Source organism: Odocoileus virginianus, chromosome 8 (assembly GCF_023699985.2).
Source record: "Odocoileus virginianus isolate 20LAN1187 ecotype Illinois chromosome 8, Ovbor_1.2, whole genome shotgun sequence".
Classification (NCBI taxonomy): Eukaryota; Metazoa; Chordata; class Mammalia; order Artiodactyla; family Cervidae; genus Odocoileus; species Odocoileus virginianus.
The window spans coordinates 54,402,014-54,417,311 of NC_069681.1; the positions used below are offsets into that span (position 1 = coordinate 54,402,014).

Here is a 15,298-nt window from a genome sequence, read left to right on the forward strand (position 1 = left end):
AAAGTGAGAGGATTTAAAAAATATATTCCATGCAAATGGGAAGCAAAAGAAAGCTGGAGAAGCAATCCTCGTATCAGACAGAATAGATCTTAAAATAAAGATTACAAGAGATAAGGAAGGACACTACACAATGCTCAGGGGATCAATCCAAGAGGAAGACATAACAATTATAAATATCTATGCACAACATTGAAAGATTGAGGGTGGGAGGAGATGAGGACGACAGAGGATGAGATGGTTGGATGGCATCACTGACTCAATGGACATGAGTTTGGGTAAACTCTGGGAGTTGGTGATGGACAGGGAGACCTGGCATGCTGCAATCCATGGGGTTGCAAAGAGTTGGACACGACTGAGTCACTGAACTGAACTGAACTGATGCACAACATGGGTACACCTCAATATATAAGACAAACATTAACAGACATAAAAGGAGAAATGACAGTAACACAATAATAGAAGACTTAAACACCCCACTCACACCAATGGATAGATCATCAAAACAGAAAATTAATAAGGAAGCACAAGTCTTAAATGATATATTAGATAAGATGGATCTCATTCATATCTTCAAGACATTCCATCCAAATGTGGAAGAACACACCTCCTCCTCAAGTGCACATGGAACATTCTCCAGGATAGACCACATCCTGGATCACAAATCAAACCTCAGTAAATTTAAGAAAACTGAAATCACATCAAGTATCTTCTCCAACCAGAATTCTATGAGACTAGATATCAATTACAAGAAAAAAACTGTAAGAAACACAAACAAATGGAGATTAAATAACATGTTTCTAAATAACCAATAGGTTACTGAAGAAATGAAAAGGGAAATCAAAAAGTTTCTAGAAACAAATGACAATGAAAACACGACAACTCAAAACCTATGGGATGCAGAAAAAGCAATTCTGAGAGGGAAGTTTATAGCAATACAATCCTGCCTCAAGAACAAGAAAAACATTGAATAGACAACTTAACTTTACACCTAAAACAACTGGAAAAAGAAGAACAAAAAGAACCCCAAAATTAGTAGAAGGAAAGAAATCATAAAGGTTCAAGCATAAATAAATGAAAAAATAGCAAAGATTAATAAAACTAAATGCTGGTTCTTTGAGAAGATAGACAAAATCTTTGTCTTTGAGAAGACAAACCTTGGGCCAGACTCAGAGAAAAGAATCAGGTCAATAAAATTAGAAATAAAAAGGGAGAGGTTATGACAGGCAATGAAGAAATACAAAGGATCATAAGAGACTATTACAACTATATGGCAATAAACTGGATAACCTGGAAGAAATGGACAGATTCTTAGAAAAGTTCAAACTTCCAAGACTGAACCAGGAAGAAATAGAAATTATGAGCAACCCAATTACAAGCACTGAAATTGAAGCTGTGATCAAAAATCTCCCAAAAAGCAAAAACCCGGGACCAGATGGCTTCACAGGAGAATTCTGTCAAACATTTATAGAAGAGCTATTGCCTATCCTTCTAAAACTCTTTCAAAAAATTGCAGAGGAAGGAACACTTCCAAACTCATTCTATGAGGCCACCATCTCCCTGATACCAAAACCAGAAAAAGACCACACAAAAAAAGAAAACTACAGGCCAATATCAATAATGGACATAGGTGCAAAAATCCTCAACAAAATTTTAGCAAACAGAATTCAGTAACACATCAAAAAGCTCATATACCATGATCAAGTTGAGTTTATTCCAGGATGCAAGGATTCTTCAATACATGAAAGTCAAACAATGTGATACAGCATATTAACAAATTGAAAGATAAAAACCATATGATAATCTCAACAGATGCAAAAAAGACCTTTGACAAAATTCAGCACCCATTTTTGATGAAAACTCTTCAAAAAATGGGCATAGAAGGAACCTACCTCAACATAGTAAAGGCCATATATGATAAGCCTACAGCAAACATTATTCTCAATGGTGAAAAACTAAAAGCATTCCTCCTAAGATCAGGAACAAGACAAGGGTGTCCACTTTCACCACTGTTATTCAACATAGTTCTGGAAGTCCTAGCTACAGCAATCAGAGAAGAAAAAGAAATAAAAAGAATCCAGATCCAAAAAGAAGAAGTAGAACTCTGTTTGCAGGTGACATGATACTGTACATAGAAAACCCTAAAGATAGTATCAGAAAATTACTAGAGCCAATCAGAGAATTTAGCAAGGTTGCAGGATACAAAATCAATACACAGAAATCACTTGCATTTCTATATGCCAACAATGAAAAATCAGAAAGAGAAATTAAGGAGTCAACCCCATTCACCATTTCAACAAAAAGAATAAATATCTAGGAATAAACTTACCTAAGGTGATAAAAGAACTGTTCCCAGAAAATTGGAAGACACTGATGAAAGAAATCAAAGATGACATAAACAAATGGAGAGATATTCCATGTTCCTGGGTAGAAAGAATCAATATTGTGAAAATGACCAAATGCAATCTACAGATTCAATGCGATCCCTATCAAATTACCAATGGCATTTTTCACAGAACTAGAACAAAAAATTTCACAATTCATATGGAAACACAAAAGACCCCAAATAGCCAAAGCAGTCTTGAGAAAGAAGAATGGAGCTGGAGGAATCAACCTTTCTGACTTCAGATTACACTACAAAGCTACAGTCATCAAGACAGTATGGTACTGGCACCAAAACAGAAATACAGACCAATGGAACAAAACAGAAAGCCCAGGGATGAATCCATTCACCTATGGACACATTATCTTTAATAAAGGAGGCAAAAATAATCAATGGAGAAAAGACAATCTCTTTAACAAGTGGTGCTGGGAAAACTGGTCAATCACCTGTAAAAGAATGAAACTATAACACTTTCTAACACCACACACAAAGATAAACTCAAGATGGATTAAAGACCTAAATGTAAGACCAGAAACTACAAAACTCTTAGAGGAAAATATAGGCAGAACACTTGATGACAGAAATCAAAGCAAGATCCTCTATGACCCACCCCCTAGAGTAATGGAAATAAAAGCAAAAGTAAACAAGTGGAACCTGATTAAACTTAAAAGCTTTTGCACAGCAAAGGAAGCTATAAGCAAGGTGAAAAAATAACCCTCAGAATGGGAGAAACAATAGCAAATGAAACAACTGACAAAGGACTAATTTCCAAAATATACAAGCAGCTCATACAACTCAGTTCCAGAAAAACAAACAGCCCAATCAAAAAGTGGAAAAAAAGACCTAAACAGACATTTCTCCAAAGAAGATATATAGATGGCTAACAAACACATGAAAAGATCCGCAAGATTGATCATTATTAGAGAAATGCAAAGCAAAGCCACAATGAGATATCACCTCACACCAGACAAAATGGCCATCATCAAAAAGTCTACAAACAATAAATGCTGGAGAGGATGTGGAGAAAAGGGAATGCTCTTGTACTGTTGGTGGGAATGTAAACTGATACAGCCATTATGGAAGATGGTATGGAGAGTCCTTAAAAAATAAAACCACCATATGACCCAGCAATCCACTCCTAGGCATATACCCTGAGGAAACCAAAATCGAAAAAGACACATGTATCCCATTTTCACCGAAGCACTGTTTACAATAGATAGAACATGGAAGCAACCTAGATGTCCATTGACAGATGAATGGATAAAGAAGCTGTTGTACATATACACAATGGAATATTACTCAGCCATAGAAAGGAACACATTTGAGTCAGTTCTGATGAGGTGGATGAACCTAGAACCTATTATACAGAGTGAAGTGAGTCAGAAAGAGAAAGATAAATATCATATTCTACACACATATATGAACTATAGAAAAATGGTACTGAAGAATTTATTTACAGGTCAGCAGTGGAGAAACAGACATAGAGAACAGACATGTGGAAATGGGGAGAGGGGAGGAGAGGGTTAGATATATGGAGAGAGTAACATGGAAGCTTACATTACAATATGTGAAATAGATAGCCAGCGTGAATTTGTTGTATGGCTCAGAAAACTCAAACAGGGGCTCTGTGTCAATTTAGAGGGGTGGAATGGGGAGGGAGATGGGAGGGAGGTTCAAAAGGGAGGGGATATATGTATACCTATGACTGATTCATGTTGAGGTTTGACAGAAAACAAGAAAATTCTGTAAAGAAATTACCCTTCAATTAAAAAAAAATAAATTAAGAAAGTATATGTGATGTATAAAATACATTATAATGCTCCATATGAACTCTGGAAAGATATTCCTTTAAATCAATCGGATAATCCAGAGTGTATCTGCAGGACTAGCATCACCTGGCCTGTACTCAAGTTTCCCATTCTCCCTAAGCCAATGCCTAGGGAGCTAGGAGGGCAGTCATCAGACAGAGGGAGATCTCTCAGAAGAAGGGACCCAGCCTGTGTGGTGGGATTTGGGGATGAGCCTTTAGGACCGTTTTAGGTAGGAGTGAGTTTGGCAACAGCAAGGAGTGACCCTACAGGTAGACAGAAGTATTAGTGGAAGTTATGGTTCCCAGAAGGAGACCACAACCTCATTTCCAATACTGAGTCACAAAGTAATTTTGGATGACAATAAGAATGACCTTGGCACCCAGATCCGCAACAAGTTTAAGGTAAGTTTTAGAAATGTAAATGGAGTTGGACTGCAAGTAACAACTAGAGGCCTCAGTTATAGGAAGGGGCAGGGGTCATGTTGAATACTCATTAAAGTCTAAGAGTGAAAACCTAGGTGAAAGTGGAATCCTGATTCTCACTGAGGAATGGGAAAAATGCTGTTGAGTGGGGAGTTTTTCATGAAAGGAATCGAAATAAGAAAGGAAGAGAGGGAAAAGGCATTCCAGGTGGAATGATGAATAAGTTGAGTTGCTTCTGAGGAAGAACAAGTTGTATTATTTGGTTTATAATAAAGGGTGAAAAGAGAAATGAGTAGAAGGAACATGGGCCCAAATATTGATAAGCATAGAGTACCACTTTGAGGAACTTGAAAAAGTTGTATTTGAGGAATGATGAGTAAGTAAAGAACTGAGGAGAAATTTGTGGATTCAGAATAGGCCCAAATATGACATGTTTTGGATACCATTTTGAGAAACTTAAACTTTATTCTTTAGGCAATGGTTGGCATTAAATACTGAAGAGGGGATTCACTGGACTCGACTTTTCTTCTTTGTTTTTGGAAGGTAACTTTGGAGATGGTGTGAGGAGTTTGCATTCTAGTATAGCCAAGAAGTAACAAGCTCTCAATCTAAAGGTGTAGTAGCATAAATTATTTGAAGAAACGCAGATTTCAGAAAATAAGCATCATTTGGTGAAGGTTTGAATATGGAGATAAATCAGAACAGTGAAAATTCAGGAAAAAAAAATCTGTTCCTGAATTCTGCCCCAGAACTTCCCAGATTTCAGATGTACCACTGATTGAGATTAGTATCTCCTGGGAGGGGCCTGAGCATTTCCATGTTGAACAGTGGTTTAGGAACAGTAAGTCCATACATCTTCCAGGGTCTAACAAATCACATAGATAGAAAAGGCACAGGAAGCCATTTCTTGACCTAGATAGAGGTTACATTGCTGTGTTCTACTTGTGTTAATTATTGAAACTTTTACTTACTATTTATACACTTTTCTATATGTATTTTGTTTCAAGGAAGTTTAAGAAAATATAAAATGGGTAGAGTTTTAAAAGCAAAATGAGTTTAAATTAACATTTAATTTAATATAAAAATGTTAACTGATTCTATTAATAAAAGGAAAGCTATTGCTATGAATTATATCTTACAAAGATTTAGAATTATTTTCCTTTTCTAGTGTCATTTGAGCATTTTCAAACATTAATTTTATATAAGGCCACAATGAAACTATCGATAATCCTTCCAAACAAGAAAATATGGAAAACATATTCTTTCACTGTAATACAAAATGAAATGAGAAATTAATAACAAAAGTAAACATATAATTATGAATGGTTTTGTTTTTTAAAATGAAACATTACGACTTAAGTATTCAATGCAGTAAGTTGCAAAAAGATAAAAAAAGAGTAAGCAAGGGGTTGAGAGGAGAAATTTGTGGGATGAGAATGGGCCTAAAGAATGACATATTTTGGATGCCATTTTGAGAAACTTAAAGAGAAGATAGTTATCAGTAAATTTGGAAACAGAAAAAAAAACAGGAAGAAAGGTCTAAGTAAATAAAATAGTGCTTTTGTGGTTATCTGTTTCTGCATTGACAAAAATGTCTTGACAGAGTTTGATCAAATTAGAAAGCATGTAGGCTCCTAAGAATGTACAACACCAAGAATGAATGCTATGGTAAGGTGTAGACTTTGGGTGGTCATGAGGCATAAATGTAGGTTCATCACTTGTGAAAAATGTATAAAAGTTTTAAAATATGTAATTTACATGGCACTCACAGAATTAAATATCTGGGTGCCATATTAAGCACTTCATTGAGTCAGGCATTCACTCCCCAGAACACTTGTAAATGCAGGTGCAAGAGGCCCATGTGCCTACAGGTTGGAAAAGAAATGCTTTAACTATTTCATGGAAAGACATAGCAAACAGTGGTGCAGAGGGGCACAAGGGCACTTTGGGGTGGTGATAAAAATGTTCTGTATCCTGATTGTGCTGGCAGTTACACAAAGGCAAGCATTTGTCAAAACTCCTCAAATGTGCACTTAAAATAGGTAAATCTCATTCAATATGAACTATTCCTCAATAAAACTAATTTTTATGTGCTACTTAAAATGAGAGCTTCTTTAACAGTGGATTTCTCCTATATGCCAAATAGCTAAATAAATTATATCCTTTTGTCATTGAAACTTAATCAGCCCAAACTGAAAGAGTTTTTTGAGAATTTTAGTTGGAAAGGTTAAAAAACAAAAATAGTGTCTATATAACATGATCCCGATTTTTAAGGGAAAAAATCAAACACATATATATGTGTGTATGTGTCCAAGTGTATGTATGTATACACACATACACACATATATATTTGAAGGAAGGAAGAACAAAAGTGGCTTTAATGGTTCTTGCCCAGTGTGACAGTATAAATATTATAATTTTTTCATTTGTTTTTCTGTCTTTCCAACTTTATATAATGTACTTGTAGTATTATTTTAAGCGGAAATAAAGGGACACAATTGTTAAAAAGTAGAGAACAAATGTACAGACACATTTTTTACAGACGGGGGAAATTGGGATTGACATATATACACTACAATGTATAAAAGAGATAGCTAATGAGAACCTACTGTATAACACATGGAATTCTCCTCTGTGGTGACAAGAAGTGGATATATGACATATAGCTGATTCACTTTGCTATATAGAAGGAAGTAACACAACCATACTGCAATAAGAATTTTTTAAAATTTAAAAAAGCTTTTAGAGAAGCTCTAGCTTATAAAATGAAGGCAAAATTCTTTAGAATGCCGTATAAGTCCCTCCACCCACCAGTCCTAGCCGTTGGTCTCCATCTCACTCCCGCAGAGATTGTGACCCTTCTCTATAGACTGGACTCTTTCTCAGACTCCCAAGCCTTCGTGTGTGCTCTTTGTTCTGTGGAGGCAACGCTTGTTTTCACACCTTATCCATGTCAGGCTTTCTTTTCCCCTTTAAGAACCACCTCAAATGTTCCCTCTGTGCTTCTGATAATTACCAAAAAAAAACACCTCTCAAATGTCAACAGTTCAACACAGCAAAAATCTTGCTTCTCCTACATTTCATGTCCATACAAATTTTCAGGAAGCTCTTTTACACAGTCTCTCAGGAACTCAGACTGGAAGTCTACCATCTTGTAGTTGTACCCAATGGCACAAGTTACCCACAAGTTACCACAATCCAGAAGTGACACATTTCACGACTGCCCACATTTCCTGACCTATACAGTGACTGGAAATCTTGAGAAAATAACACAGTGAACTTTACTGTCTCTACCACAATCCCCCATCCTCTATGAGTTCTCAAAAGATAGGGACTATTCTATGTTCAACTCTGTTATTTCCTACACAGAATTCAAGGCCTGGCATTTGGTAGATTAGTAGATGCTGATAACCCCCTGAGGAATGAATTTATGAACAAAGGAGTGTAGAATTTGGACAAAAGGTAAAAGGAAAATTTGGGGGAGGGAATAATTGAATACGTAAAGAGAAAAAGGTAACAATGATCATAGTAAACCTATGTCTCATCAGGAAATGACATGCCAAATAATGACACGTCCCTCCTCAGACAAAGATGTCCACTTCCTAATTCCCACAACCCGCAAATGTGTGTTCTAGAGACCCCCTATTAAAATGGAGAGCAGCTGTTCAGCTAATAGAGGTTTAACAAATATAAGCCAACACCTCAGAAAAGCATTACATCCCACTAGAATCATCCACTTAACAGTGTTAGGATAGAGAAAGAAGCTTCTGAGAAATTAGAATGTGAATTGTGAAAGAAACTCGAAAAGGAAATGGGAAGGTGAAGAAAACAAACCAAAGTAATTTCTTAATTCTGCCTAGGATAAATCGTGCTTTTTTTTTTTTTTCTTTCTTTCTTTTTTTTTTTTTTTTTCCGGGCAAGCTCCCAGTGTTACAAGGCTGGAAACAGGCGCGCTTTCCTCGACGGGTGAAAGACGACGCCCGTGCTTTCTCAAGCGCCGACTGCGGCCGTTAGCATCGGTCCCACAGTCGTGTCGCGGCTTTCACAGTTGGCTCTAATTCTCCGGAAGGCTAGCAGGCCTATCCCATACTGCGACACTCAGGCGGCTGTACCAAAACCCATTTTGTTCTCCTCTTACCACACAGAAAAACCAGGGGAAAGCGCGAACTCAGTCCCCCACTACCACAAATTATGCAGTCGAGTTTCCCACATTTGGGGAAATCGCAGGGGTCAGCACATCCGGAGTGCAATGGATAAGCCTCGCCCTGGGAAAACCACCTTCGTGATCATGGTATCTCCCCTGCCAGGTAAGTATAAATCGTGCTCTTAAGTATAATAATACCAAGTAATCTTTTCAGAATTTCTATGCTAACTACTACTCTGGCTTATTTTATTCAATATTTACTTCTGCTCAGAGTGTGGACTATATCGTTCGAAAAGAATGACTTCTTGAGCTCTTTAAGATGTGCAGAGAAGGACTTCCCTGGTGGTCTAGTGGCTAAGACCCTACCTTCTCATTGCAGGGGGCCTGGGTTCCACCCCTGGTCAGGGAACTAGATCCTACATGCCACAACTGAGAGTTTGCATGCTGCAACTAAAGATCCTGCATGCAGCAACTAAGAGCTGGTGAAGCCAAATACATGAGTAAATCAGATATAATTTTAAAAATAAAATAAAAAGATGTACAGAGAATTTGAGTTCCTTCCGTCTTGGAAGTGGATTTGGGGTTCAGCCATGCTTGCTGCTTGAAAATAAGAGAAATCACCATGTGTTCTCAGTCCCTTTGCGTACCTTGTATACATCACTACAACCCTCGTTACACTCTGCCATACGTGCATACAGAACCAGGCTCATTTATGGAAGCTAAGATTCTGACTGCACAACTGGTAGGTATGAAGTCTGGACACAGTTTTTGAGTTTCATAGCCCCAGAAATACTTTCCCTCGGGGTGTGAGGTTTTATTTTTGTAATTAGGTGAGGTCCAGCTACAGAGAAAAAAATGAGAAATAAAAGACTAGATTACATTTCTAAGCCCACCAGCATCTGCTATCTGGTCTAGCACATTATAGGCACCTATTTCTTTGTTGACCTGAACAGGTAAACTCCTGGCCAACTTGAAGCCTTTCCTTCTTAATTCTGCTGTAATAAGAAACATGTCAACAAAAATAGCTTGGTTAATGAAATCTTGAGCACAAATTCTCCTTCTGACAAAATCCACAGATTTATCCCTTCATAGTCTCTTTTGAATCATGGTATAAGAATACCTTGCTCTACAGATTATGTCACAAGAAGGCCCATACCGCCTCAGTGGACTTTGAGGATATGATTATTATTTTTATTATCTGTAGAGTTCAGAAAATATATAGGTATTTAGTGGGAACAAAATATTTGCTGTTAGCTATAAGCAGTTTACAGCCTAAACTAGGAAAAACAAAATATATCAAGCCCGAGATACAATACTACAGGAGTGGCTAAATGTCAGAGGTACAGGTCTAATTATTATTTATTTATTTTTCTGGCTCTGCTGTGGGAAACTTGGGTCTTGAGTCCTCTGAGTCTCAGAATCACAATCTTCAGGAAGGGATTCCAGCCACACCTCTCGTCCTAATCCCTAACTTAGCTCAGGAAACTAATAAGCTACAAAGGAACAGGCCAGGATGTTTTTCTAACCCTCAGCAGAGACTCAGAGGCAAGTGTGTCCCTCTTGACATCCTCCTTGGGATTAACACATCTGACAAAGCGTCAGTATATCCCCAGGAGAGGTCCGTTCTTGTGGGGAATCAAATATGTTCTTTGTAATATGAAAATGGTAATACTGTATGTCTGAATCAAAACAGAGACGTTTGATACTCACAGATGCTGGGGAAGAATTGGGAAGGATATTGTCAACAAAAGAGATGAAACATGTTTTAAGGAGTCATAACAATTGAAAAGTGATTTTGTCTTAGGTAACATTTCTGTCAGAAAAAAAAAAAAGTTTAATTCCTGTGAAGAATTCAAGAAAGAACCCTAAAAGAACACCTAAAAATCTTCCAAGCAATGATATTGAAGCCATAAAATAGAATTCGTGTCCCCAAGACTCTAGGAAAAGAATAGAATTTTTACTTCCTTATTAGTCATTTGAATAAGATTCTCTTTTTACAGTAATTAACCACTGACATTTGAGTGTTGGCACAATGTGATAAAAATGTACCCTGAATATTTGAGAAAAAAAGATGGTTGACGAAGTTACACCTTCCCCTTAATGTAAAACATATGTGCTTTTAAAATAAACTTGTATTTTAATTTTTTAAATTTACTTCTACTTTGTCTAGATTTTGTTTTATGAATCATTGCACTTTTGCAATATTTTGAAACTCTTCTTTTTAAAAACCAGGTGGTCAACTGTTTTAGAATGAAAAATATGCAACTGAAAATTTCCAACTTTAAACCTCAAATCTATAGATTTTAGTAGACTTTCTGGCAACTCAGTGGGTGTAGCATTATCTGATATTCACCCTTCAAATTCCTAATTTTACAAAAGTGTCTTAGTTGTACCAGATAATTGGGGAAAACTGGAAATTGGTATAGATAAATAATAATGGGTCATGGGTTCAGTCAGTTCAGTTCAGTTCAGTCTCTCAGTCGTTTCCGACTCTTTGCGACCCCATGGACTGCAATACGCCAGGCCTTCCTGTCCATCACCAACTCCCAGAGGCTACTCAAACTCATGTCCATTGAGTCGGTGATGCCATCCAACCGTCTCATCTCCTGTCAACCCCTTCTCCTCCTTCCTTCAGTCTTTCCCAGCATCAGGGTCTTTTCCAGTGAGTCAGTTCCTCGCATCAGGTGGCCAAAGTTTTGGAGTTTCAGCTTCAGCATTAGTCCTTCCAATGAATATTTAGGACTGATTTCTTTTAGGGTGGACTGGTTGGATCTCCCTGCAGTCCAAGGGACTCTCAAGAGTCTTCTCCGACACCACAGTTCAAAAGCATCAGTTCTTCAGTGCTCAGCTTTCTTTATAGTCCAACTCTCACATCTGTACATGACTACTGGAAAAACCATAGCTTTGACTAGACGAACCTTTGTTGGTAAAGTAATATCGCTGCTTTTTAATTTGCTGTCTATGTTAGTCATAGCTTTTCTTCCAAGGAGCAAGTGCCTTTTAATTTCATGGCTTTGGAGCCCAAGAAAGTAAAGTCTGTCACTGTTTCCATTGTTTCCCCATCTATTTGTCATGAGACCAGATGCCACGATCTGAGTTTTCTGAATGTTGAGTTTTAAGCCAACTTTTTTACTCTCCTCTTTCACTTTCATCAAGAGGCTCTTTAGTTCTTCTTCACTTTTCTGCCATACGGGTGGTGTCATCTGCATATCTGAGGTTATTGATATTCCTGTATATTTGAGGTTATTGATATTCCTCCACATAATCTTGATTCCAGCCTGTGCTTCATCTAGCCCAGCGTTTCTCATGATGTACTCGGCATATAAGTTAAATAAGCAGGGTGACAATAGACAGCCTTGACGTATTCCTTTTCCTATTTGGAACCAGTCTGTTGTTCCATGTCCAGTTCCAACTGTTGCTTCTTGATCTTCATACAGATTTCTCAGGAGGGAGGGTCATGGGTTAATAGGTAGTAGTAAATAACTAAGGAGAATATGATGATTTATTTTACTACTTTTTCTGTTTTGCATGTGTTTAAAATTTTCCATGGGCTTCCCTGGTAGCTCAGCTGGTAAAGAATCGTGCAATGCAGGAGAAAATGAAAGTGAAAGTGGTTCAGTTGTGTCAGACTCTTTGTGACTCCATGGACTGTACAGTTCATGGAATTCTCCAGACCAGAATACTGGAGTGGGTAGCCAGTTCCCTTCTCCAGAGGATCTGCCCAAACCAGGGATTGAACCCAAGTCTCCCACATTACAGGCAGATTCTTTACCAGCTGAGCCACCAGGAAAGCCCAAGAATACTGGAGTGGGTAGCCTGTCCCTTCTCCAGGGGATCTTCCCAACCCAGGAATTAAACCAGGGTCTCCTGCATTGCAGGCGGATTCTTTACCAATTGAGCTATCAAGGAAGCCCAGGAGATCCCAGTTCAACTCCTGGGTTGGGAGGATCCTCTGGAGAAAGGATGGGATACCCACTCCAGTATTCTTGGGCTCTCTTGGTGTCTCAGACAGTAAAAAATCTGCCTGCAATGAGGGAGACGTAGGGTTTGATCCCTGGTTTGGCCCCTGGAGGAGGGCAGGGCATTGCAACCCACTCCAGTATTCTTGCCTGGAGAATCCCCACAGACAGAGGAGCTTGGCGGGCTACAGTCCACGGGATCGCAAAAGACTCAGACTCAACTGAGCAATTCAACACAGCAGCACATACCATAATATAATGTTTTTAAATGAATCAAAATGCTGAATATCATGGTAATATGATACTTCCAGTTATCCATTAGCAAAACAAACAAAATAATAATTGACTTGCAAAAGAAAAAAAGAAAGAATGGTGTTTTATTATGTGATCCTATATGGTATCTCATACACACACACACACACACACACACACACACACAAGCATACATAAGCATGCACCTCTCCAACATTTATTCTATTCTATTCAATTCAATCCTATTCTATATATATATATATATATGTTCAACTACTCTTACCTATAATCTAGATTTCTTTCTGACAAATAACTTTAATAAAATCTTAGAAACTATATAAAATAAGAGGGATATTGAGCTGTGATAAAAGTTGTTTTAGTCAAAGGGATATTATCCATAATTGTTTCTTTCCATCTATATTATTAACCTGTAAATTTGATATATGTCTGTACATGAGCAAGAAATCTAGTTTTGGTCAAATGATTAACTATTATTAAGTCAAAATTGTGTATTTGGGAAGGGGGAGAGATATTAAAAATAATATTCGAGAACAATGATTATTATATAATCTTTCTAATGTATGGGCAATCAGATTATATTTTGACCAAAGTTTTGCTTACTAGATTTTATAAAATATTCCTTTCTTTACTTGTTTTTGTGTTCTATTTAAGAGAGAGAGGGCATATTGTTTTTATCCAAGATCTCATTGTATAAAGAAGTCAACAACTAACTGTTAGTCAAGAAATCAAGGCAGCAAATAAACACAAACTTCTATTTTTAGTCACTAGGAACTCATCCAAAATGTAGACAGAAATAAACATGTAATTTAAACATACTGATGTTACAGTCACAAAGCAAATGAAATATTCTGGAAGGGATTATGCATCTGTCAATGTGTGTGATCATTTTTAGTAGAGGTACAAATACTGCTCTGTATTTGTTGCAGAAAGAGAAACATGTGTTAGTAAAATAATAACAGCTTTTCATTTCTCCTTGTGAGAGAAGGCTCTTAAGTGACTTCTCCCTGTTACTTTGGGTAATAAATGAACCCTGGAATGCTAGGGGGGAGAATATAGCACAACATGTTAAGGAAATGTGGATGGGCACTGATGTTCCATCAGATGCACTAAAAATAGCTCCATGCTGGGAATTCCTTTTTTATCAAACAACGCGGGGGCCAGTTTCTCACCCTATGAACACCGGTGGACTCTGTGGGAAACAGCCTGCCCTTTTTTATTTTTAAAGCCAATATTGTGCCTTATCTGGAAATCTGAACAAAAAGTCCTGCTAAGTGATAGGCAGTCTCTTCTCTACTTGAAATAGAGAATATGGCTGTGATAATTATGATCTAACATATTTTGAAGAAAACCAAACAGTCACACAGGAAAAGTTTATTTATACTCTCCTGGAGGAAAGAGGAAATAATTTCAAAACTTAAATATTTTGCGTGAGAAACTAGTCACAAGTCTTACCACGGGTGATCTAGTGAGAATCTTCCCTCTTTCATGCACAGAGAGATTATAATCATGACATAAGTTAAAAGAAAACCAACCAGTTTTTTTGATAAACTAATATGAAATCTGATAAAACCTGAATTTATCTGACAAAATGTCTAGGGCAGGAAACTGGCTGCTTTATCAATCCTAAATGATAAAATAATGGTTCTCAAGTTGTAGACCATAAAAATTAAGCAAAAATATTTTGCATGTAAGATTCCTAGACTTAGTCACAATGCAGGCCTGTTGTGACTCATAGATTTATCAGTGATGAAATTAGATACACTAGAATTTCTTCCCACTGGCAACATTCGCAGTCACAGAGAATGGACTTTCTGAGCACAACATTTCCACCTCCTGGTGCGATAGCATCCTCTTTTCAAATGATAGTATAAAACACAGAAACGTGTATCCTCCCTTGTGGGGAGGGGTTTTAATCCTGAAATATAGCTTATAATAATAGTCTAAAAGATTTACTAAATTTGGTTTCCAAATTGAAAAAGAAATTTATCATTCATCATTATTTAATGAAATATTCAGAAACTAGTAATACAATTATTCTTCATTGTGGGTCAATATTTATTTTAAAAATAATAGAACCTGAAGAATAATAACAATGACATGTAAGCCCATCATATACTACTATTTATTATGTATTATATTCTGGATTTTTCCTAGAATTCTAGAATTTTTCCTATAAATTTTCCCTAGGATTTCCTATAATATTACATATTATATTCTAGGATTTTTCCTCAGTATTTCCTGTTATTAACTCAGCAAACCATGGCAAACTAGGTACAATGAGTATTGTCATTTGACAGATAAGGAAACTA

The 15,298-nt window shown here is 37.0% G+C and overlaps 1 non-coding gene across 1 annotated transcript; it reads right to left on the reverse strand.

Moving 5' to 3' along the window:
• Positions 1-8,764: 8,764 nt before the first annotated feature.
• Positions 8,765-8,928, reverse strand: LOC139036386 (U1 spliceosomal RNA). The gene has a single exon (XR_011489182.1). It is a non-coding gene; the product is annotated as a U1 spliceosomal RNA (small nuclear RNA).
• Between the last annotated feature and the right edge of the window lie 6,370 nt (positions 8,929-15,298).